The sequence below is a fragment of the Thunnus thynnus genome, chromosome 8, assembly GCF_963924715.1.
Source record: "Thunnus thynnus chromosome 8, fThuThy2.1, whole genome shotgun sequence".
In the NCBI taxonomy this organism is placed as follows: Eukaryota; Metazoa; Chordata; class Actinopteri; order Scombriformes; family Scombridae; genus Thunnus; species Thunnus thynnus.
The window spans coordinates 23287201-23312072 of record NC_089524.1 but is presented as its reverse complement, the minus strand read 5'-3'; the positions used below and the strand labels follow the sequence as shown (position 1 = coordinate 23312072).

The window sequence follows — 24872 nt, the reverse complement described above, 5'->3', positions numbered from 1 at the left end:
TCCATAAACAGTTCACCTCCATTCTCTCTTCTAAATAAATGTAATATCCACTGTCATTGTTTGCAAATGTCTTGCCCCATCTCGTATATTTTAATATTGCTGTTCTGTCAGCTATTAACTTGGTGAATTCAATGTTACTATTATCAATATACAACTGAGGTTGTATGAATCTAGAATTTCTTACATTGTAATATCTGTGTTTTAGTAGTTTTGGTATTTGAGAGTTAGGGTTAGAAGATCAACTGCATTAAATCACAATGATGCCTGTTGACTATTAGCAGTCATAATATGATGTATCAGCCACCTACTTAGGGCCTTGAGCAGCACATAGCCATGCACCCACGCAACACATGTGCACACACACACACACACACACACACACACACACACACGCTTAACTGTGCTATTGTGTAGGAGGTCTGTGAGCTGCCTGTGCAGTTTCCATTTTAAAATGCATTCTTCCTTGGACCATAAAAAATTGTCTCCTCCGTGCTCAAAATATTCCCTGCCATTTTCCTAGCATTAGTCACGGTCCTGTCTGAAGAGAGGGATGAGGAAAGCGCATAGGGTGGCAATGCAAATGCTGCATGTAATGCATGACTGTGTATGCTTGTGACAAGTCACAAAGAGCCATGTGCATGTTCGTGTGCATGCGTGTGCGTGTGTGTATGTGTGTCACTTTGCTACTGTACATGTAGAACAAGCAATTCTATTTTCATTGTTTGGTTAAATAATTCATTTAAGAGAGAAAAAAAAAACAGCCTCTTGAATAGGAAAATTGAATAAGCACACATTGATAAATCCTCAAGTTAGAGAGAAGGCCTCGGGGCATAGAGATGGTTTTGAATTTTAAGGATAATTTGTGCAAAAGAAATACAAAACACAATGGAAAAACTGTGTGTTCTCAGATGTGCAGTAATGTAAGTGAACAAGTTTCAGCAGTCTTGGGTGAATCCTCCGTTATCATAATCTCAGCTCGGCTGATTGCAAAAGAAAAGTTGGTGTCTTAACATGCTTTATTACAAAGTAAATAGATTATTATCAGATTATTACTTTGTGAATTAATTTCACGGTGAAATAATAATACATATGTATACCATGTCATACTACACGTAGTACGTAAGAGAATACATATTTCAGAATAACAACAACATATTCAATTGTAAATGTTATATGCTGTAAAGTTTCTCTTGTTTTACCTTGAATCAAAGCCACAGTGTTTACTTTGTAGACTTTGTAGAGCCAAAAAGGTTGTGAACAGTAGTTGCAAACCTTACACAACTTGTTAATTTCATAGTTCTCAAAGTGAAATCGTGTGCAACTTGATGCAAGAGCAGTTCTACAAATAAAAGGGGAAAAAAATGTGCATGGCATGTTATCAACAGAATGTCAGGGGGCAAATGCAGCATAGATTACAGAATGAATTAAAATGAGCTGAAATGAGCATGAAGTACATTTTTGTTCCTAGCCTGCAGTTTGTCTATATTTGGGCATAAGAACATTTAATAATGCAATCACGTTATGCAGTTGCACTTCAAAGTATTTACTGAATCATCGCCTGGGGTTAGGATTTAAATTCTGAATAAATGTGTTTATGGATGAGGCAGGTAGCGGTGGATCTAATCTGACAGAGTGGAACAGAGGAGCAGAATGTACGCTAGAACCAGGTGAAGGTTAGCATAGCCCCACAAGGCATCAATCTCCATGACAGAACACGACAGACAGATGGAAAGCAAGTGAGGCCCGGGATGGAGAGAGTAACTAAAGAGAGACTGATAGAGGGGGGAAAGTGAGAGCGAAGTGAGAGTGAAGGCGAATGTAAAAGGAGATGAGGGCTGGCTAGATCAATAGAGAAGTGTTGCCATGGCAACAGGTCATTGAGAACCATCATTGTCATGTTTTTTTTTTTTCTCTCTCTCTCTCTTTTTTTCAGCACCATCTTCACAAAAACAATAATGTGAAAACAAAATATAAATGAGAGGTGTCATTTCAAAAACTAAAATGGATGCAACACAGATACAATGAATGCACAAGCCTTGGAGCCTGAAGCAACATGACAGACCTTTAGCTGAGGATGTTTGATTGTAGGACTAGCAGCCATTTTCTGGTAACAATGTGTCTAGGCTTAAAGTGGGATTGCGGTTGGTAAATGGAAAGGTGAATGGATTAGAACGAACAATGTCCAATCAGACTAAAGAGGCCTCGCCTGCAATTTTAAAGGGAATTTTCTGTATGCAGTAATCACGCCTCAGACACCGACAGCAGATGTAAACACAAAACACAAATATAACTCACATCCCCACCGCACCACACACACACTGTGTAAACACCTAAAGCTAATTGCATATCCCCCCCCCCCCGAAAAAATCAAATCCACACATCAAATGCCAACCCCAGGTGTGTTATTGGTGGCATAGAGACTCCCCACCGATACCTACTGTGGTTATTAGCTGAAAGAATTCATTCTGAGCGTAGGTCGTGTACAGCTGATGCTCTAATCGCCCTGGATCTATGCGATCCATTTTTCAGCTGGAGAGAAGCTGCCGTCTTCCCCGGGCCCAGATGGTGTCATTACTGTGGTAAGGCTGAGTGATTATACACCACTCACACTGGGAGAAACAATGGTTGAGACTTCTATAGGCATCTTTCCTGACACACACTCCCTCCCTCTCTTTCCCTTTCCTGTCTCCTCCCTTTTCTAACTCTTACTCTATTCTTTCTAGTTTGCTTCATCATCTTATTTTCTTTTCTTCACCATCTTTCTATCTCTATATCTTTGGTCCCCTTTGGTTTTGTCACGTTCATCCCATCCGTGCCTTTTTTCCCCTCCCTGACCCTCTTTCACTTTCTCTTAGATAGATAATTAATACAGTTTAAAAAGGTGATTTGGGCACACACACACACACACCCACACACATAAAATGAACTGGCTCTCGTACACGCGCACACAGGCCAATCTCAGCTCAGTGGCAGGTTGAGATAGGGGCAGCTGACTGGAAGCCGACAGGGTGGCATGGTCACAGCGCATCAGCCGGAGCTTTTGTTGCCATGCAATCTTGTCAATCCCGGCTGGCAAGGAGAGAGCTGTGAGCGGAGTAATCTCTAAGACAAAGGTCAACAAGTTGAGAGAGTGACGGAGAGAGCCGTGACACACCTGTCACACCTCTGGCAGACCAGGAGTCAAGATGGAGGGGGTGAGAGGACAGAGAAAGGAGAGACGAAAGGAGGAGGGAGGGAAGGAGGGAGGATGCCGCGAGGAGGACTGAAGAAAAGAGAGAGAAAGGCAGCGAAGGAAAACATTACCAAGGCTAGAATCCCCCCCAAAAATATATGAAACGAAATAAAAGATAAAGGGAAGCAAAGGGAGCCGGTGGTTTGAAACACAAAGGAATGGAGTGAAGAGTGGGCTAGAGCTGCAGTCTGTGATCCGCTGGGAATTGGGGAGTGGGGAAAGGAGGGGAGGGGGAGGGGGTCAGATTTTGTTATTTTTCCCTTTCATGGTCTATTTGGTTTGCCAGACCATGCAGCTTAAATACCCTCCCTCCGTCCTCCCCTTACTAGCAGCAGTACAAATTCATGTTGGAGGCCAAAACACACGCGCACACACACACACATTCACACCATGCATATACAGTAGATACAGTGTCACACATGTAAACACACACAGACGCATATATATGACGTCAGATGGACATTTAATGCTTCAGAATATTACATATATCTATCCATCTAGATATCTAAATTATTAATAAGAGTGGCGTTACACTGAGCATGTCCTGAGTGGTTAGGGACATGCCCCCACGCACGGTTACACGTATTACATAAAACACACATACGGTACACACACGTACACACACAATCATACCGGTGCAGACACACATTCCCAGTTTTCCTTCTAAGCCATTTAATCCCTCATCGACCCACTCGCATTCTGGGACTTTCAGGGACTCTCTGTTGCGTGTATACTGTACATCTGAATAGACTTTTTTCAGACCAGCAACACATACTTCTCTTGGTCATATCATAAATCTATTTATCTAGTTTTCTCAAACACACTCCTCTTTTTCACTCTTCTCTTCACTCTCTCCTTTGTTGGCTCTTTTTCCAGTCACATAGGACCTTCTAGTCTGTGTCTTCACACCATTGATGCTCTCTCTCTCTCTCTCTGTTTTTTTTTTTTTGTTGTTTTTTTTGTCAAAATTTCTTTATGCCTCTCTCAGTAATTCAATGTTCTGTCTTTGTCTCCCCCCTCTCTCTGTCCCCTTTACCCCCCTTCCGGTGACAGAGAGCCTTCCTCGTCTCCAGCCGAAGCCCACAGTTCCCTAGCAGCAGCATCTGCTTATATAACTCAGTTAGCTTGTGTATTTCAGATGCTGGTTTGCTCCTGGTATCCCTCATTTCTTTCCTTTGTTTTCTTGTTTCATGCCTCCCTGTCTCAGTTGTTCCCTCCCGCCATACACTCCATGTTTTTCCCCACTTGTCCTTCCTTTCCACACTTTCTCATTTTAGTGTCTTTTGGTATCACAATTGTCTCTTTTCTTTCCACATCTCTTAGCCTCGCTCCCTTGCTATCCACCCCCACCTATTTGCTGTCTGCACTCATTTTTATTCTCTCTTGTTCATCTCTGCTCTTGCTTCTCTTGTCACACTCCCTCCTTTTCCTTTCTTTCCTTTCTGTCTTTTTTCACCCTTCCCTCTCTCACACGCTCTCCTCTCTCACACCTCTTTCAGCATGTTGAGATGGGAATCGCACAATGCCAATGAGGAGGGGGTGGGGTGGGAGTGGTGTTGGGGGGGGGCGACGGAGTGCCATTTCTACATAGTATTCACACTTGCACTGGTGAGGACGTGAGAGAACACTGCAATGTTTGGAGGGGAGAAAATATGTGGCAATATTTGTCACAGACACACAGCTGAAGGTTATTTGGTGCCACCAATTCACACTGATGTAACTCCAGAATATTCATGAGGATAAATAAAATTGCATTACAGCTATTGACAAACTACTTTGCATCCTAAAATCACACACACTTTAAACACAACCAAAGCCACCCATCCAGGGTGCAGTATTGCTGAGAAGAAGGCACCTCTGTCTCTACACGCGAACATGGCAAAGTGCCTAGACTTCTCATAAGGATGTGAGGAGCGAGGAGCGGTGCATGGGGGAGAAAGGAAAGAGAGAGAGGGGTAGAGAATTGGTAATGCACTCCCCCAGCATACAGTGATCCGCATGGAGGAGCCAGATAAGACACCCTGGCCCCTGCTCTGACTGCTGGAGTAAAGCCTCTCCACCGACGCAAGCAATGACTGCAAGGCTTTGGCCGACGCTTCGCTCTATCCATCTATAGCCCAGTGATGCCTCTATTACAATGGCTGCCCCACAGCTACGTGGGCCCGCGCCAGCTGCACAGGATTATAATTAGAGGAACCATGAAGTGCCCTGGACACTGGCAATTGATCTGACTGACAGTCCAATATTTCCACCAGGGAAATAAACCTTGGTTTGCCACTGAGGCAGGAGTGGGAATGGGGGTTGGGAGTGGGAGTGTTGTGGGTGTAGGGTGAAAGAGGGTGGAAAGTGAAATAGTAGAGAACTGGAGGGGGGATTTGTGAGAAAATTTCTCTGCTGCACCCTTTTTTTTTCTACTCTCAGTCTAGGTTTGCAACAGAAATGGAAGGTTGATTGAGTGCACATGAGCATGTCTGTGCACAACAGTGTTTGTGCATGTTGGCATGTTTTTGTGTGTGTGTGTGGACGTGCTGTGGTGCTTTATGATTGAGACTGACTCCTCTCCCCACTTTAAATTCAAGCATTGCTTCCTCTTGCCTTTAAACAGCAAAGTATCTTTGTTGCAGCGAGTTACTTTTGCTCTTAATAACGTCTAGCCCTGACAAGGGTCTTCCAGCAGATATATGAGGAGGCGCAGCCGCAGCTGAAGAGTGGAACTACACTTAACAATGTCAAAGCCATCTGCTTTTCTATCTCTCAAAAAGCAATATGTTGTGTGGTGACAGTTTTCTATGGTAAGACTGAGTACTGTTTTGAGTAAATCCGGGTCAGCCTGACAAATACATGGGTTTGTGTCGACATTTTGGGGTTGTTCTAATGTTTCCTTATGTTGTTTCCTCTGAGGCTCTGGGGAGGCTTTCAGCTTGACAGCGTCACTACAGTTCCCACAAGTCTTCTGCTAGGTCACATGCCCAGAGAGAGACAGAGAGACAGCTGGAGAGAGAAATCAGAGAGAGCAGCAACTGAGAATAAGAATGGTAGATGAGGATAACTTAAGACAGATTTTAAGGCTGTGAAATGTTACGGTGATACACATTGGTCTTGAACATGCCTACATACTTCATAAATATACCTACTCGGGGTCTAGCATACCCACGTACTGACAAGTGTGAGTTTCTGTTTCATAATGAAATAGTTAACATGGCCATCCACACGTTTGGTATTATTGTATTTATATCCCTTTTCCTGTATTAAACCAGATGGTACTGTGGGAGGCACAATGCATTTCAAAATGGAAGCCTCTTTCATTAGCATACATACAGTATGGTACATATCAAACAGAATTTTTATATGGCAACCAAGTCATTAATGTACAGCGTTTTTTCACTCCGTCTACTTTCTTATGTTTTGTGCGTAGCATCATTAAAATTTGAATAAAAAGAAGATTTTTTGCTTCAATACCACATACTGTCTGACTGTGAAGTAATGTTTTTTATTCACAGACACAAGGCAAAAATATATGATCAATGCAGGCGTGTTGTTGAACATTGAATCAAAATTTAAATAATATTTCAGTTAAGTTTTTCAGCTTCGTATTAAGCATTACCAAGTTTATACAAAATATTTGCAATTAAATTTGAATTCATATTAAATGGGGGTTTTTTTGTAAATCATTTACTGATATAAATTTTGCAGAAGAAACAGATTCAAAGGACAACATCCTAAAATAAGCAGCTGTTCAACGTGCTGCATGTGATATGTGAAAAAAGAACATTATAATGACAGATTATGTTTTCAAAGATAGAGAGAGGAATAGAGATATTTGGACATGAATTGGAAGGATTGGGATGCTCTATCCTTCTGAGTTGAACCTTGTTCCAAATTCTGATGTGATTCAATATTGAAAATCTGCAAATATTTGGATCACAATTTGTTAATCCATTCACAAAAGACACTAGTACGCCTAGTGTTTCCATTCTGAAACTCTTAGTTTGCAAATAGTCTAATTAGACTAATGTGTATTTACTTTTATTGTCTTTATTTATAACACTGTGCTGCTTTCAGCCAACATCTCAGATTTAAGACTCTTGCCTGCAACAAAAAACATCTTTCTGCACTGATTTTCTTTTTACTAACTCTGTAGGAGAGGCTGTAGACATGCATAGTCTCTGTATCATCTTTGTAGGATATAGGCATGTTTATTTATTATAACTGAACATTGTGATTTATTTTTACATTTCCTTTGTGGCTTTTTTGTTTTGTATGGGGTTTCTTCTTTTTATAATCATTTTATTTCTTTTTTTCCCTAATTTGTTCTTTAATCAAACTTGCTTTCTCCTCCCCTACCACACACCATTCCCCTCTTCTCCCATTTATCCCTCTAGTTCTTTCCTTTTTCCCTCTGCTACCTCAACAGCATCAGGGCTATTCAAAGCAGGCAACCAGAGAGAGCTTCATGTGTCACCTGCCAGGGTGACAGTAATGCATTATTTCTTTTCATCTTCAAGCAATGCCTGCATTATCAGTGTATAAGATGTATGGTGAGACAATATTAAGGGTCTCTTTCTGTCTTGCGAAATGAAAGAGGCCTCAGCAAAACAAACAATCTGCTCTTTCTTCTCAAGGCAACTGAGTAGGTATATCAAAGGGGAGTAAAAAATGACCACTCTGTGTGCCGTTTGTCTCTGCTGGGTCATAAGAGGGATGAAATTCTACAGCAGGAGCACAGCGAGTGCGACTGCTCACAGCCTCAGCTTCACTGTGCTATCCACGAGCATGACTCTCTGTTGAAATGTGTCTATGCTGCATGGAGCCATGAATGAGCACTGACACTATACAGGATGATAAAGCTTAGAGTAAGGCTTAGCAAGTATTGAAATGCTCAAGTAAAGCAGTCGACATTTTGGGGTTGTTCTAATGTTTCCTTATGTTGTTTCCTCTGAGGCTCTGGGGAGGCTTTCAGCTTGACAGCGTCACTACAGTTCCCACAAGTCTTCTGCTAGGTCACATGCCCAGAGAGAGACAGAGAGACAGCTGGAGAGAGAAATCAGAGAGAGCAGCAACTGAGAATAAGAATGGTAGATGAAGATAACTTAAGACAGATTTTAAGGCTGTGAAATGTTACGGTGATACACATTGGTCTTGAACATGCCTACATACTTCATAAATATACCTACTCCGGGTCTGGCATACCCACGTACTGACAAGTGTGAGTTTCTGTTTCATAATGAAATAGTTAACATGGCCATCCACACGTTTGGTATTATTGTATTTATATCCCTTTTCCTGTATTAAACCAGATGGTACTGTGGGAGGCACAATGCATTTCAAAATGGAAGCCTCTTTCATTAGCATACATACAGTATGGTACATATCAAACAGAATTTTTATATGGCAACCAAGTCATTAATGTACAGCGTTTTTTCACTCCGTCTACTTTCTTATGTTTTGTGCGTAGCATCATTAAAATTTGAATAAAAAGAAGATTTTTTGCTTCAATACCACATACTGTCTGACTGAGAAGTAATGTTTTTTTATTCGCAGACACAAGACAAAAATATATGATCAATGCAGGCGTGTTGTTGAACATTGAATCAAAATTTAAATAATATTTCAATTAAGTTTTTCAGCTTCATATTAAGCATTACCAAGTTTATACAAAATATTTGCAATTAAATATGAATTCATCTTAAATGTTCTCTGTCTGTAAATCATTTACTGATATAAATTTTGCAGAAGAAACAGATTCAAAGGACAACATCCTAAAAACATCCTAAAATAAGCAGCTGTTCAATGTGCTGCATGTGATATGTGAAAAAAGAACATTATAATGACAGATTATGTTTTCAAAGATAGAGAGAGGAATAGAGATATTTGGACATGAATTGGAAGGATTGGGATGCTCTATCCTTCTGAGTTGAACCTTGTTCCAAATTCTGATGTGATTCAATATTGAAAATCTGCAAATATTTGGATCACAATTTGTTAATCCATTCACAAAAGGCACTAGTACGCCTAGTGTTTCCATTCTGAAACTCTTAGTTTGCAAATAGTCTAATTAGACTAATGTGTATTTACTTTTATTGTCTTTATTTATAACACTGTGCTGCTTTCAGCCAACATCTCAGATTTAAGACTCTTGCCTGCAACAAAAAACATCTTTCTGCACTGATTTTCTTTTTACTAACTCTGTAGGAGAGGCTGTAGACATGCATAGTCTCTGTATCATCTTTGTAGGATATAGGCATGTTTATTTATTATAACTGAACATTGTGATTTATTTTATGTCTCCTTTGTGGCTTTTTTGTTTTGTATGGGGTTTCTTCTTTTTATAATGATTTTATTTCTTTTTTTCCCTAATTTGTTCTTTAATCAAACTTGCTTTCTCCTCCCCTACCACACACCATTCCCCTCTTCTCCCATTTATCCCTCTAGTTCTTTCCTTTTTCCCTCTGCTACCTCAACAGCATCAGGGCTATTCAAAGCAGGCAACCGGAGAGGGCTTCATGTGTCATCTGCCAGGGTGACAGTAATGCATTATTTCTTTTCATCTTCAAGCAATGCCTGCATTATCAGTGTATAAGATGTATGGTGAGACAATATTAATGGTCTCTTTCTGTCTTGCGAAATGAAAGAGGCCTCAGCAAAACAAACAATCTGCTCTTTCTTCTCAAGGCAACTGAGTAGGTATATCAAAGGGGAGTAAAAAATGACCACTCTGTGTGCCGTTTGTCTCTGCTGGGTCATAAGAGGGATGAAATTCTACAGCAGGAGCACAGCGAGTGCGACTGCTCACAGCCTCAGCTTCACTGTGCTATCCACGAGCATGACTCTCTGTTGAAATGTGTCTATGCTGCATGGAGCCATGAATGAGCACTGACACTATACAGGATGATAAAGCTTAGAGTAAGGCTTAGCAAGTATTGAAGCGCTCAAGTAAAGCAGTATGTGATGCTGGCAATGCAGAATATTAATAAGATGAGTAATAAAGTGAATTGAATCCCAAGATTTTGTGTTACTGCGCATTGAATCATTGAGATTGTCAACAAGTTCTCAAAATTGTATGACAAAATGTATTATTTATAACTGTCCTTTAGAAGTGTTTTCTGATCTGCAGCACATCACTTACAAATTACAATGAAAAAAAAAATTTTATAATGTGAGAACACTATTGATTAGGTTTAGGGGAAGATTCTGGCTTGGGTTAAAACAAGTACTTTGTTACGGTTAGAGAGACACTATGGTTTGGGTTAAAATTACATACTTCCTTAAGATTAGGGGACCATCATCATCATAGTTACATTGATAACCACATGGTTAAGCTTAGGGAATTATCATGGTAATAAAAGAAACCAATGTTGACTGTTTGTTGGAACTGGGATACTAACAGCGATCCCCCATATTTGTCTAGGTGAATGTTTTGTTGACACAACCATCCGACTTTGTCACTCTATAATAACATCATCTCATTTCCTCCTTTGCTCCCGTCATAAGGTTATAATTACTACAGCCTCTAGAGAGCTTTGTCACTTGAACGTAAACATAGGTCGCTTTGGGGCACTTGCTGAAACGACTGATTCTTTCCTTTTTCTTGGGAGGACAGTTTCGATGATTCAGTGCACGGTAACACAAAATCTTAGGGTTCAATTGATTTTATTACTTATCTTATTCATATTCTGCATTGTCAGCATCACGGAGTGCTTTACTTGTGCGTTTTGATACTTGCTAAGCATTACTCTAAGCTTTATCATCCTGTATAGTGTCGTTGCTCATTCATGGCTCCATGCAGCATAGCCACATTTCAAGAGAATCATCATACAGTATATCACCAGTGTCAGCATTATGCATTCCCCTCTCAGTCAGAACCCATATCTTTTCAGCGCCAATCTTTAGTGGTATTAAGAGTACAAAGCATTTAAAGAATCTGAACTTAATGAAGGAAAGCCTTAGTTCAGGCAGAGCACTGAAGTTGTGCTCGTGTTAGCTGATTGGCATCAGGTGTCACAACATCACTGGCTGACTAGTAACAATCATATTCATACAAGTGTTTTAGCTCACTATTACTCTGCTGATTCTCCAACGCCAGATTGATGACGCATCTCCCTCCAACACCCCAACTGCTTCGTCATGTCATTGAATCTTTATGTCATGTCATTTAAGCTCTATGTTCATGTATGTTTATGCATATCTGCTGCTGTATTCTTAAGTGTTGGGGAATTAGTTCTCCAGCAGAATATTTGCTTTGCTCGGATTATTTAAGAGCTCCCTCAAAGAGCAGAGCCTTTTCCGCCGAATCTAACTGTGCAACCATTTGCAATAAATGGTCAACCCTTTGACGTAAGTGTCTCTGACTGAACTAAAGGTAGTGACATTTTCTGACCACAAAGCTTGCGCATGTAGCAACTGGCTGTGCAGAGCTCGGGGTCTATTTGTCGGGAACAGGGCATGACTATAAAGGACAGAGCTGTCTTTCTGCATTAAAACAAAACACACAAGAATAGGGGGCTTTCCACGTGAATGAGTGGGGGGAAAGTGATTTAATTTCTCATTCAATGTGGTGGGTTGGAAAAAAAAGGGTTCAGGGGGCGAGTGAGAAGAGAAAAAAAGCTGGATTGAAATTAAGGCATGGAAACCTTTTGGCTAATTATAAAGCATAAGCTTAATTGGAAACCAAAACGGTTATTTCATATCCATAATCCAGTGAATGCATTTTTATCTATTTTTTTCTATCTGCTCTATTTATGCAGATCTAGGTTTTAATGAGCCTCTCTTAAAAATTATGCACAGAGAGCAAGGCAGTCTGATGGAGAATGGGTTAGTAAAAGTGCATTAATAAATTACCCTTCCTGTCTGTATTCATTCTTGTCAGGAACTACTTTACGCTTGCTGATAGTACGCCTTCATTCCAGCTTGGAGTACGGTCTAAACAGGAAGGTGGGGCAGATTAAATCCCTTTTTATTTATTAGACATAGACGTTTTAATAATATCGGTTTATTGGAAAGCCAACACTGTATTCAGCTGTTTATAATGCTCTCACACTCTGTTAATGTATAGAAGGGCTATCTGCCACTGAGCAGATATATTACAGTGGAAGATACCTCCCATGCAAGTTATTACAAACACTAAACCATTAGCTGGTGGGGCTCACTCCTCCTTCACTCTCCTGATCTCCTCACTGTTCTCTCTCTCTCTCTCTCTCTCTCTCTCTCTCTCTCTCTCTCCCCCTCTCTCTCTCTCTTTCTCTCTCTCTCTCTCACACACACACACACACACACACACACACAAACACACAAACACAGAGCAGCACAATGCTGCGCATACACAACCACGCACACAACTATTTATAGCGCATTACCATAACAGTGACCTATTTGTTTGGTTACTAAACTGTCTGGGCTACACATCTTATAGAGCACACAGTATGTGCTGAATATTTGAGATTAAAGTAGACAGTGCATTATGAGGTGCATGTCAGAGAAATTTGATTTTACATCCACCGGTTTAAAAACTGCTACCTTGGCCTCAAATGGAGAACAAATCCTTTGTCCATCGCCTATTGATACAGAATCCAGATACTGGATGACTGTACTTTATTTAAGCAGGACTAATATAAAGGAGTCCTGTCTGGTCTTAGACAGAGTGTTTGTAGGCTACGTTCTGGCTCCAGGGAAGCCTGCGGCGCTCTAGCACCCACGGTCCCGAGAGGAGTGCCACCACCACTGAGTGAGGAGAAAAATGGCTTTGAGACACAGAGATGGAAATATGTAGAAAAGAGGTAGGGAGAGAGGAGGACACAGAGAGTGAGAGAGAAAATGTGAGATTGAGTTAGAGAGAAAAGAAGAATGATGAATAGAAGACAGGAATGTGCATTCAGACAAGTCCTTAAAATACATCTGTCCTAAACATAAAGACAGGATAAGGTTAGATATATACAATAGCATATCCCCAGTGATTTACAGTACTCGGAAAGGTTGCATAATGCATAATCATCATAATACTCAATAATTAGGCCAACAAAAAAACACACAATGTGGACCAAAAATGTTTAGCCTGTCAACAGCACAGGGAGAGCTGAAAAATACCGTTACAGCCAGGCCCACATGGGTTCAGGTAATTCAAAGGAGTTTGGCAGCATGACAAAAGACATAAATCAAAAGTATGTATTTTGGTTTATACAAAGGCTGAGCTAAAATTACAGGTCAGAAAAGCAATTACTCTTTTCTGAGGCTGTCAAATCGAATAAGAAATGTGTTTTAGACAAAAGACGGAAAGAAGTCTACTAGATGGGTGTCATAACACGCTGCAGTTTTGCCCTGAGGTGGTAAGAATTGTTTTGCCTTGCAAAAAATATTTTCTTTATTTTGCATTTTTCACAGCAAACAATCTAAAGCTCGTATCACATACATTTCATTCAGGTCACATGTATTGAATTGTGAACCATTCCAGCGCTATTACATATTCTCCCTCTCTCCCCCTCTCTCTCTACTACTACCACTACTACTACTACTAACACCACTACTACTAAAGGCCGGATGGAATTTTTTTTTTAAAAAAAAGTTAAGTTCATGTCATAGAGAGTTGGACACATTCATAATTCATACTAAAGAGAAACAGACAAGTTTATGAAATGGTGCTTATGCACTGACCATTTCAGCACCATGGACAGCACCACAGGCAGCAGAGACCAGTCCTGTCTTTTTGCAGTGATCCTTACAAAAGTCACATTATAACATTGTGGTACGTAGAAATCACTGTTTGTGTCAGAGTTTAACATATGAAAAAAACCATCCCTGATCATAAAATATTGTGTCAGATGTCACAGATATTTGATTAGCAGATTAAACCTAAAGCTACATGACAACATGATTGCAACCCACTATCGTGTGCACACCCTGTGATTATCCTGCTGGAAAACAACACATAAGCAAACAAACAAACAAGGAAACAAATTAAAATAGCAGGCTACAAAAGCATATAGCCCTGATTTTGGAAGCCAACACTCCAGTTAAAACATCCATCTGTTGAAATGCATTCCCGAGGTGCTCCTAGAAACTGTGAACGCCCACACACAGAAAACTCTGCCAGGAGAACAAAGACAAACATTTCAGAACCCCCGTGCACCTCTCGCACCACAGCGCATGGAGAAGAAAAAAGCTTTCCCCCTGCTAAATATATGGGCTTGACGTGGGAGCGTGTAGGCTGGTGAAAGCTCAAGATGCAATACTTTACTTCAACACAGCTGTGCATTATGAAGACAGCCGTATCTCTTATCATTTCTCCTTACTTCCAACAGTTCACATTCCCACAACATGTAGCCTAGTTTATCAGGACACATTTATCTCACAATATTTTGAGAGGAACACTGAGATATATGCCGGTATGAATGATTTCATGAATTTTCTAATATACAAAGAAAATACAAAGATGAGAAAATATAAAAGAAAATTAAGTACATTGAACCCTGTGATTCAATGTACTTAAATCTCTTGGTACTCAGTGTTCCCCTGCTGTCAGTGTTGCACTCCATAAACATTCACAAACATATCCAAAAAAAGATTTCTATACAATAATAACCACAGCCCCCAGTCCATTCATATTTATAGTCAACATCAAAGGGAAGAGGCAATGCATTAGAGCCCACTTTGGCTCAAGGGGAGAAGCCATTTCCATAGTTTCTCAACAGGAGAGTAAAACTGCCTTCATCCTGTAACCCATGGCAAACCTAAATAACCTCTACACTGTGTTCTACAGTCATACAAAGAGATTTCATTTGAGGCAATGATCTTAATTTGATTCAGTCTGACTGACTGGTTCACAGTCAGAGGGCCAAATGGCCTGAGGGTTTAACTCTCCAGGCTTAGAGACACAGGACACATAAGGCCCCAAAGAAATGTGCCACACAGGGTTGACTCTGATTTTGTGACAGCTATGCACAAACATTCACACATACTTTACTTTTTCATGTGCTCACAGATACAGATATAGATACAAAACATGAGCAGATTATAGGGGATTGTTTCCTTTTACTCTGGAGTGCCATTCAGGTAAACCCTTACAATGTATAAGACAAGCTAAGTCAATGTCAAATCAATGTCAAATCCTTCAAAGGATGAAGCATTTTCTTTACTTTTACCTTTCTTTACAATTGGCTTGTAAATACAGTAATACTGCATTTATATAACCAACGATGCGAAACCTTCAATTCATTCATGTACGTATTCTTAGTAATAAAAAGCTCATCTCAAGGATCTTCATCTCCAATATGTCAAGCTAAGGCATCACAACATGTACACACACAAAAAACCTACTATTAACCTGTGTATGTCTACCCATCACTGAGGATGCTGGCAACAGAATAACACACACTTAAAGAGCATGAGGACATCCATTTTGTTCCTCGTGTTTGCAATTCACATGGTGACACTAAGAGATTCCATCAACCTCTCTGTCAGAAGAAATCCATTAGTCAAACCAAACACTGACACTTAGAATGTCAAACACACAGGTAGCACATAATTTGTTTCACAACAGTATGATAGCTTCAAATGGTGACTGGAGGATAATGTCTGCCTGCTGTAGAAAAACGCACAATTTGAAATCACCGGGGGGGTAGTGGGGGGTATTTAAATGTTTGTGTTTTAAATCTCAGGAACAGTTTATGCCTTTGGTGATGATTGTTGTGAGCATCATTCACTATGGGCTTCAGTGAGTAAGACTGCACCCACAATAAAAGATCTTGTTTTTTTCCAGTAGTTATATTATTATTTATATATATATTTTTTTAAAAAAAACATTTGGGGACAACTAAATGTTTTTGACATGTGTAAAGCATGAAAACTATAAATGTATTTCTTTTAAGTTGTCTGAACTTGTGTTTTTTGACTGTTTCTGAGTCCGTCTGAAAAATATCCTGTCTTCCAGGCAATAAGAGAGGATGCAGCACCCAGGGCTTTGTTGTTCTCCCTAATGTGAGTTAATCTGGACGCTGTCACATCAAACACAGGGACATCTTAGGTGTTATGTAGATAGTGTTAATAGAAACTTAGCCCGGCTCTGTCCCTGTGGGCCCCTCTCTTGCCTTTTCATTTGGATTGAGGCAGCGAGATAGGCCATCTTCAAAGCCCTCTGTGTCTCTCTGTATCGACCACGCTCCTCTGCAGCCCTAGAGGCTTCCTATTAGAAAGGATTTGTCTTACAAGCTCTGTGTGCTGCCACTCTGAAAAAAATAAAATAAAAATTGAAGAAGAAAAAAAAAAACAGACTAGGTGTATTGTACTATAGTAGCCCCTTTTCTTCCAGATGCTTTATGGCTCTAGCTTTGTAACAGCTATCTTAGTCTCTAATTTCAAATCAACCTCTTGCTGATCTGCCAGCATCCACTACACCTATAGAGTAATATCAGACATGGCAAGATATCACTGCGTGTGACCGACAGGCCCACATCAAGCTATCAAACACACACTCTACCGTTATAGCTCCATTCACACGTAACCCCGGCAATATGTCATTGTTCTCGTTTATTGCAAGAGGGAATAGCTCTTTCTGCCTACTTGGTTTGCAGCAAAAAATAAGCCTGGATTTACAGCTCAGTGATCCTGTGTTTTGATAGGATAAGGCTGAGGTGGGCAAACATTTTTTTTGATATTTGTAATTTCTTATTTTCTTTTAGCTGCGCTCCATGCTGATCCTTAGATAACCTGCCATCTCTTCTGCCTTTATTACTGTATGTCCTATTTCTGTAAGCTATGGCCAGACCACTATCATCATCTTCAATAAGGGAGGGGGGCTGGGCTGCAAAAGATAACAGTGATGACAGAGAAAGAAAGTGAAAGAGAGTGTAAGAGAAAGAGTGAAAGAGGGACTAAAAGAGAGAGAAAGCAACAGAAAAGGCTTTTATTTTCCCTTCTTTGCCACAACCTGAAATAGAGTCAGGCAGTGTAACTATAGCTTGCTATACCCACAGGGCTCTCACTAAGAACGGACACTATAATAAATCTGGCATTACCAGATTCTGGTCATTCAGCAAACACAGCCTAAGTGCTTTTAGATGTGTCAGAGGACATGACAGACTTTCACTGCCCCACTGATGACTTCCCATTCATCTTGTGTAAAGTTGGTTAAAGCTTCCCCGTAGAGTTTAAACTACTAACAATCATGGTTTTGTTTATATACAGTATTTCTCACTAACACAGACTGTGTGTCCTTAAGGCCTAACAAATACCTCGAAAGAATGTCCTACTTTATGAAGCATTTGCAAAGCCTTTTATATTTTCTCAAACAGTTAGTTTTCCCTCTTCTCCTATTTTCCTGGAACATTATTACCTCATATGTATTACCGACATCAGAAGAAATGTGTGTATCATGTCCCCCCAGAACATGCGATTCAAGCAATACAGAGACCACTCATCAAACCTTTGCTTTACAGCACCACTAGTTGTCAACAGCTCCACAAGGTATCTTTAAGCCTGTCAACAGAGAAGACTAGGAAAGGAGATATTGGGGAGAAAGGGGTAGTTAGAGCAGGAGAGACGGAAGAGTAGATTAGGAAGTGGGTTGGACAACATGCTCTAACCTTCCACAGGCTTGAAAGAGGGGCACTGGAGAGTATTATTTCAGGAATATATTAATAACACTGCAGTAAAAGCACACCCATGAGGCGAGTGGGTACAAGCTGAACCCATCAAATTAATCTGAGATAAATTTGCAAGTCATCATCATAATTTAAAATGTTTTAGAGACAGAATAAAAGATCAAAGAATAGAAGGAACTAGTCTGATGACAAAGATGTAGAATAGAAAGAGATGAGAGGCTGAAAAAAAGAGAAAAAGGAGAGAGAGTTTGCAAAGCAGACATTTTTTGATGGACAAAGGAGAGGCCTTATAAGGCCAGATAGGCAGATAGACGCATAGAAGCCGGCACATAGGAAAATAGGCAGGAAAGCAGGCAGACAAATTCTATATGCGTGCCGCAGTGTCATACAGATTGATAGATTCATAAATAATGAATCAAGAAAAACAGGTAAAATAAACTCTGTAAATAAATGTGCTGTCTCGTCCTCTGCCCCAGTGCCTAATGGATTGTGCCTGTGCACATCTCTTGCTTCAGTGTATATTTATATGTGTGTTTCTGTGTGTGTACACTCATTTAAGCAGTGTGGCGGCCCACGCTGCCATGGTAATCATTTTCCTGAGCCCCATTACTGCCGTTGTGTGATGATGATGAGAGACAGCTTTACCCTACCTCATAGAAACACTCACAGACACATGTGCATCCTTATGTTTGCCTGTCACTGAGCATATTCCATGTCTTCATATTCATGTGTTATCTTACATAGCCATTAAAATATACAGCCAGATTTAGAAAGACACCTCATGCACTGTGTGTCATAAAATGACTAAAGGGAGCTTGAATTAAAGTGACAATAGGGCAAGTTTAAAATCATTCACCTCTAAAAATTCCAGATGAAACATCAGCACAGAAACAATGTTGCTGTTCATATTCAGACTGAGCTTCATCACCTGCAACAGCTGTGCACAATCAAACAATCAAATTGCAGAGGTGTGCAAATGTTTATTTCCCAGTAGGTAATTTGAGCAAGGATGGCACTCCCTTATTAAATCAAAGTAAATCATAAAATGAAGTACCTGTTTCCTCATATTTCAAATCCATTTTTCTCAGCTACATTTCTGTATTTTTTTTAGAGCAAAGACAAGAAATTAGATGAAAGACTACAGTTTTCTAATGATTTATAATTCCCAGTGGGCGGATCTGCTATGGACCATGGTACTACCCATCTGTAACAAAGATTTTCTTAATAAATGCACTCATTTCCAAATTGGCTTTTGCTAATGGAACAGCTACCAAACAGGCAGTCAATAAAATATATTTAATTAAATTAGGAATGTTTACAATGAAAAGGACATATTTTCAATTTGCCATAGGTATACAATTTTTTGCATATTTGAACAGCCCTTTCTGACTGTGGATTAGAGAAAAAAAGATAAAGTGACACTCAAACTACTTATAATCATTTGGGGGAAATATAGGTGATAATTTTCTGGTACTGTTTATACATCATACACCTGGCTAACATTATATTTAAATCTGGAATATGCATACAATGTATTAGTAAATGAAATTCAAACTAATTGCATCAAGTGTGAAGCCAAATTGAACAGAACTGTTCTGGTATTTACTAACCTCATTTTGAGTTATTCGTGTTTTAATAAACAGATTTAGCTAACAAAGCTGGAGCATATTGTCACTCAGTGAGGCTATTTAGAAGATTTCTGTTGTGAGTAGTATGAGCGTTTGGCATCTGTTCACCAAAAGGACTTCTTACCATTATAGCTGCACACTGGACGTAATCTGGAAAATATCTTTAAAATTGATTCACTGACAACGGACATCAATGGAAAACGCAGATGCACAATACCTGCAATAAAACAGCACAGTACATTACATAACACAGTGTGTTACATACTGAGTGTATGCTGTTAGTGTATATTAGGACAGTTATATCACTGTACGCAACAGCAGCAGCATAATTAAGTATACCAGCAATGAGGCAGAATACAGTCTAAATAGTATATGTTGCTATATGCTGGTATATGTTATAATGTAGTAAAAGACAGCTAAGTTACCTCAGTTATATAGTGTGTAAATAGACTCATATTTTCTGTACACAATGACTAAAACAGAGGCACAGGAATAAGATGCACTGCTTCAGTTCAGTGTTTTGTCAAGAGAATTGCTGGAGGAGGTTTTATGGGCCTCGTCAATACCATGTATTAATATATTGACAAAACAGGGACTCTGGTTCTATGTGAAAAACATGGATTATCCGGGGGATGTGCAGGGATCAAAGCCGCATGATTGCTTTGGTTCTTAAGTCTTTTGTTCGTTTTGATTCTCCTGCCTGCTTGTCTCATTCTTTTTTCTTTCAACCAGTCCATATATTCCACTATGAAAATCTGAGAGACAGTGCATATTCAGCAAGTGAGCACCACACTGTGAACCTAATGATTGCCTCTGGGACGCCTTTGGACTTCACCATGGGATTCTACAAAAGACAGACCACAGCTGTACTACTTTTCTCCTGATTCATAAAACCACCAGTCCTGATCAGGCAGTGAGGCCCTCCATCAATACCTCCCACTCTCCATTTCCCACTCTCTATTTCCCTCTATCTCATTCCCTCCATCTCATTTTTTAATCTTCACAACTCAGTGATTCAAATATCTTTCATCTTCCTTCTCATTCCGTTTCACAGTCTCCCTGTCTTCTCTTAGACCCATCCCTACTCCTTCTCCTCTCTCTTTCCCTCTAATCCACATATCTTGGTTTCTTTCTTCCTCTTTTCCATTTTCTCTTTTCTACCTCCAGGCTGACTTCACAGAGCCACCTCCTGTCTGAGAACTTGCAGAAAGCACATTAAAGGATGTAGACTGGCTAACCCTGTAGAGCAGCCTCTCTCTAAACTGCATTCTCTTAAACATGCCACACATATATGTACGTGTGCCACAGCTGTGCAGGGAGCCATGAGGCTTGACGAGAAAGACTATGCACTCTCTCCGCGCTGCACGTTAACTCTCTCTCATGCATACACACACATACACGCATTAAGCTCTGCGCAGTGCCAACAAACTCTGCAAACAACAACACTAGCCAGTGATGTGTGTGTGTCTACAAGCCCTTCACGGGTATTTGATACAGCCCTGCTAACATTTTGGGGTTATGGTGGGAGTGAGGGGTAGAGGGGAATTTGGTGTTTCACCTAAATGTGAGCTTGCTGCCTGGAAGACATCCAGTATACTGTTTTACTCTGAATTATTAAAAGGTGCCTCTTATTGCAGCTGGGACTGAAATAGTTTAGAGGCCACAGACTATAGCTGTTGGCACATAACTATATAATTTATATTTCCAGCTAGTCTGCAACCATCCAGCTTATTGTTGTTTTCTATATGAACACTTTAAGGCTACCGTGCCAAAACAGAACCGCTTAAATGAAGAGTCAGGTAAAATCTAAGTTAACTAACAAAACAGCTGCCACCAAAACCCTCTCAGAATGTAACTGTTGTAAATGTTGAACGTGTCGACGTGTTTGATCTTCCTGGTGCTAGCTCAGCTTTACCCGGTGCCCTGGTATTCTGCCGGGCAGACGACAGAAGACTTCACCGCTAGCGATCACCCTGACACTGGCTCCCGGAGAGAGCTCTACTGACAGCCCTCCTCTGCAATGCAAATACCCACTTCCACATGAGCAGGCCCATCAGTAGCACTCCCCATACACTTGTATTCTGTGTCATTACCCCCGGGGACCCTCGCACACACTGTCCCTCTCCTCTACCCTGTGCTTCACGCTGCTTCCCTTATCTGGGATGGGAAGGGGGCTGGGGCTTAAAACAAATCGGTCTGGCTGGCTGATGTGTCGGTAGCCATGATGGAGGGCTGCCACGGGCTGTTTCCACTCATGTGTCCTGTCAGTCACACTCCTCTCCTTGCCCTCCAGCCATGTGTACTGTATTTCATTAGTCCTGATTTTTGCTGACAATTGCTGGCTGTCGTGCTGTGCAGCCCCCTTACCCTCTCTGTGGACACTACACCAAAGCACGGCTAGATCTGCCTTACAAATGAGCTCCCTCTGGTTCCACAATACAAGTGTGCCATTTCAGTCAAGCACAGATATACAGTACATGCTGTGTGTGTGTGTGCAGTACACACATGGATATGCAGACACACTTTAACTCCGAAGGTATGACTTCAAGCTGTCAACATGACCCTGTACCTCCCTCTCAGTCCTCTCCTCTTTTCTCAATATTTCTCGCACACTCCTTACGCATCCCCCTCTCTCTCCCAAAGGCACAAAATTCCAGCCAGTGAGATGTCAGCTCTGATTAGCCACATTGGGTGATGCGTTTTAAGTGCGTCCTTCATTATTGAGTAAAGTGACATGTTCCCAGCTACACTTGCCTGTGTCTCTTAAACTGCCGCCTTGTCTATTTGGATATCCAGTTTTTTTAAGCTAATCTTTTCTCCTCACTCTTTTAACATACACACAAAGAAACACTCACATGGAGACGCATACACAGCCCTCGATTTAAGGCAATAGTTTATCATCCATGTGCACATTCCTCCGCTCTCCAACTTTTTCTCTTTGTGTCTGGCGGCTGTGGCACACCTGTCCAAGCCTGTGCAGAGACCCACAGACAGACTGTCAGTCAGTATCTGGGCCTCGCTGCTCACACGGTTATGCACAGCCGTGCCCGCCAGCCTGGAATAAAACCAGACTCATCTGGTAGGGCCACACTGGTACAGGTGATGCTTCTCAGTGCCAAATTAACATTAGATCATCTGAACTGCATAGCGCCAAATTAAACCAGTCTAACACATGTTAACTGGGAATAAAGGCTGAAACATTCAATGTAAAAAAAAACAAATTTGCTTACTTCCTATGCACATCCATAAGCACACACTTAGTTTCCCCCATTACATGCAAAACCCAGCTCTATAACCCAGATCACAGCCGTGTCACATGATTGAATCTCACAGACAGACGGGCGAGCAGTCTCCAGCCACAACCAGAAATAGGTTAAACAGGCTAAAAATATCAAAAACATTAATAATTCAGGTTTTTTGCTAACCTGTACCTCAGAAAAAATAGCACACTTCTCACTGTGAAGTGGCTTAATGGGCAGGGTGTGCAGTGGATTATTTCAGTATTTCAAGCAATGTCTCCCCTCCAAGAGCTAGTTAGTCAGATGTACCCTGAGCAGTGGGAGGGGGAAGCAGCATTGTAATGTCATCAGTGCTTATGTCACAAACGGGGTCAAAATTTGGTCATCAGCAAAGCAACATAAACTTTTGAGATTTCTTTATTAGCTTGTATTAGCTCCCATCTGATGACAATTGTTATTACATGCTGTAGTGTTTAGCTGTAATAAATAAATCTAAAAAACTAAAATACATAAGAAAATGTTATATTCTTTGTGCTGTCAGTCTACCAGTATATCTATCTTTTTTGCATTATTTTGACAGACTTAATTCTTCCAATGCATCAAATATTTGGTTTGACAACAGTAACACTTGTAGCAAGGGAGGATAACGCATATGAATGTGGTATATCCTATACTGTATAAAATAAAATTTTGTGATGAAACACATTTTCAGTGTTTCAGTTGGTGTTGTTTATTTTCCAAAGGCAGGTGCGGAGTGTAAATCCTTCTCCTTTTTTCCCAAATACCTTTGGAAGCCAATCCCCTGGGGAGAAGAAGGCTTCTCTAAATATGTGGCTAATCTACCACAGGAAAACGAGCTGAACAAAGGAAAGGGGTGTGTGTGTGTGTGTGTGTGTGTATGTGAGGTGTGTGTGTGAGGGAGCAACAGCTAGACAGAGAGAGACAGAAGGTGGAAAACATTGTACGACATTGCAACATTGTGATGGCTCCAACAGTTAGCCCTATATTTGTTTGAGTCTATTTCTAGCCACTGTGCTTCAGGGGTGCGTATAATGCGCGTGCGTGTGTGTGTGTGTGTGTGTGTGTGTGTGTGTGTGTGTGTGTGTGTGTATACGCAGGCACGCACACACACAAGTGCACACTAGGGATATGGGGATTCATCTCTGTTCCCTTAGGAGCACTCTGGTACAGCAGCTCTTTACTGTGCGTACATTACACCAATACGCCATTATAGCACTCACACACAGAAATATATAGATATACACACACACACACTCAAAGAAAACTACTTTTCTTGTGCTTACATACTACATCATAGTAATATTGTCAAATGCCAGTGTAGCACAGTGCCACCTATAATATATAAACAATACATTAAAATAAGTAGAATCTTTCATACACCCCTGCACAAATGTCTACTTGCACATGCACAGCAGCCCTCACCCCCCAGATTTTTAACAATACCACCTGCTCCTTCTGTTCATCAGTGTTAGTTGATTTGGGTAATAAGTTAAGACACAGGGCAGGTCACACAGACATACAACCATTAGAGCTGGTGCTAGGTGTCTTTACGGATGGTGTTCAAATGTTTGCATTTGTTAATCACAGAGGCACAAACTTCTTATAAGAGTGAAACCAGAATTAAAGATTTCAGTTCACATATTACAGACATGCCCACCATTATTATAAAAGATGAAAAACATAGTAGAGGTTGGGCAGTATAGATGGGATAGTATTAGTAATACTACTTTAAATTCACATATTAAATTCACAACACATGTCCCAGTATAATTTAAAGAGCAGAAAAAAAGTGTTTTAAAGAAGGAAAAAGCTTGACCATGCCTGTTTCAACTTCCACTTCTCTATGATCTTCTTCCTGATAACACACACACACACACACACACACACACACACACACACACACAAACACTCCTGTTACCCAAAGGCTAAATTCTAACGAGTCCCCTCTCTCTAGCTACAAGGCCTCTAATCCTGCCAGCACCGATTGGCTTCATGCTGACCAGTCTGCTCCATTCCCGCCCCCACCCCTGCCCACTCAACAGAGGCACATACAGTACACAGACAATCATACAGTACGCTACACTCATACACTTCCAACCTTCACAGAGTGTAGCATTGAATTATTCAGCCTTTGCGGCAGCTAGGCTGACATACGTGCAAGCTT

General features: G+C 40.7%; 1 protein-coding gene and 1 pseudogene across 6 annotated transcripts in view; both read right to left on the bottom strand.

Annotated features, from left to right (window-relative positions):
- celf5a (cugbp, Elav-like family member 5a) overlaps positions 1–24872 on the bottom strand; it is a 191546-nt gene that overhangs the window by 142073 nt on the left and 24601 nt on the right. The window lies entirely within an intron of this gene.
- The window catches only part of LOC137188489 (uncharacterized), a 68596-nt pseudogene that overhangs the window by 41553 nt on the left and 2171 nt on the right, over positions 1–24872 (bottom strand).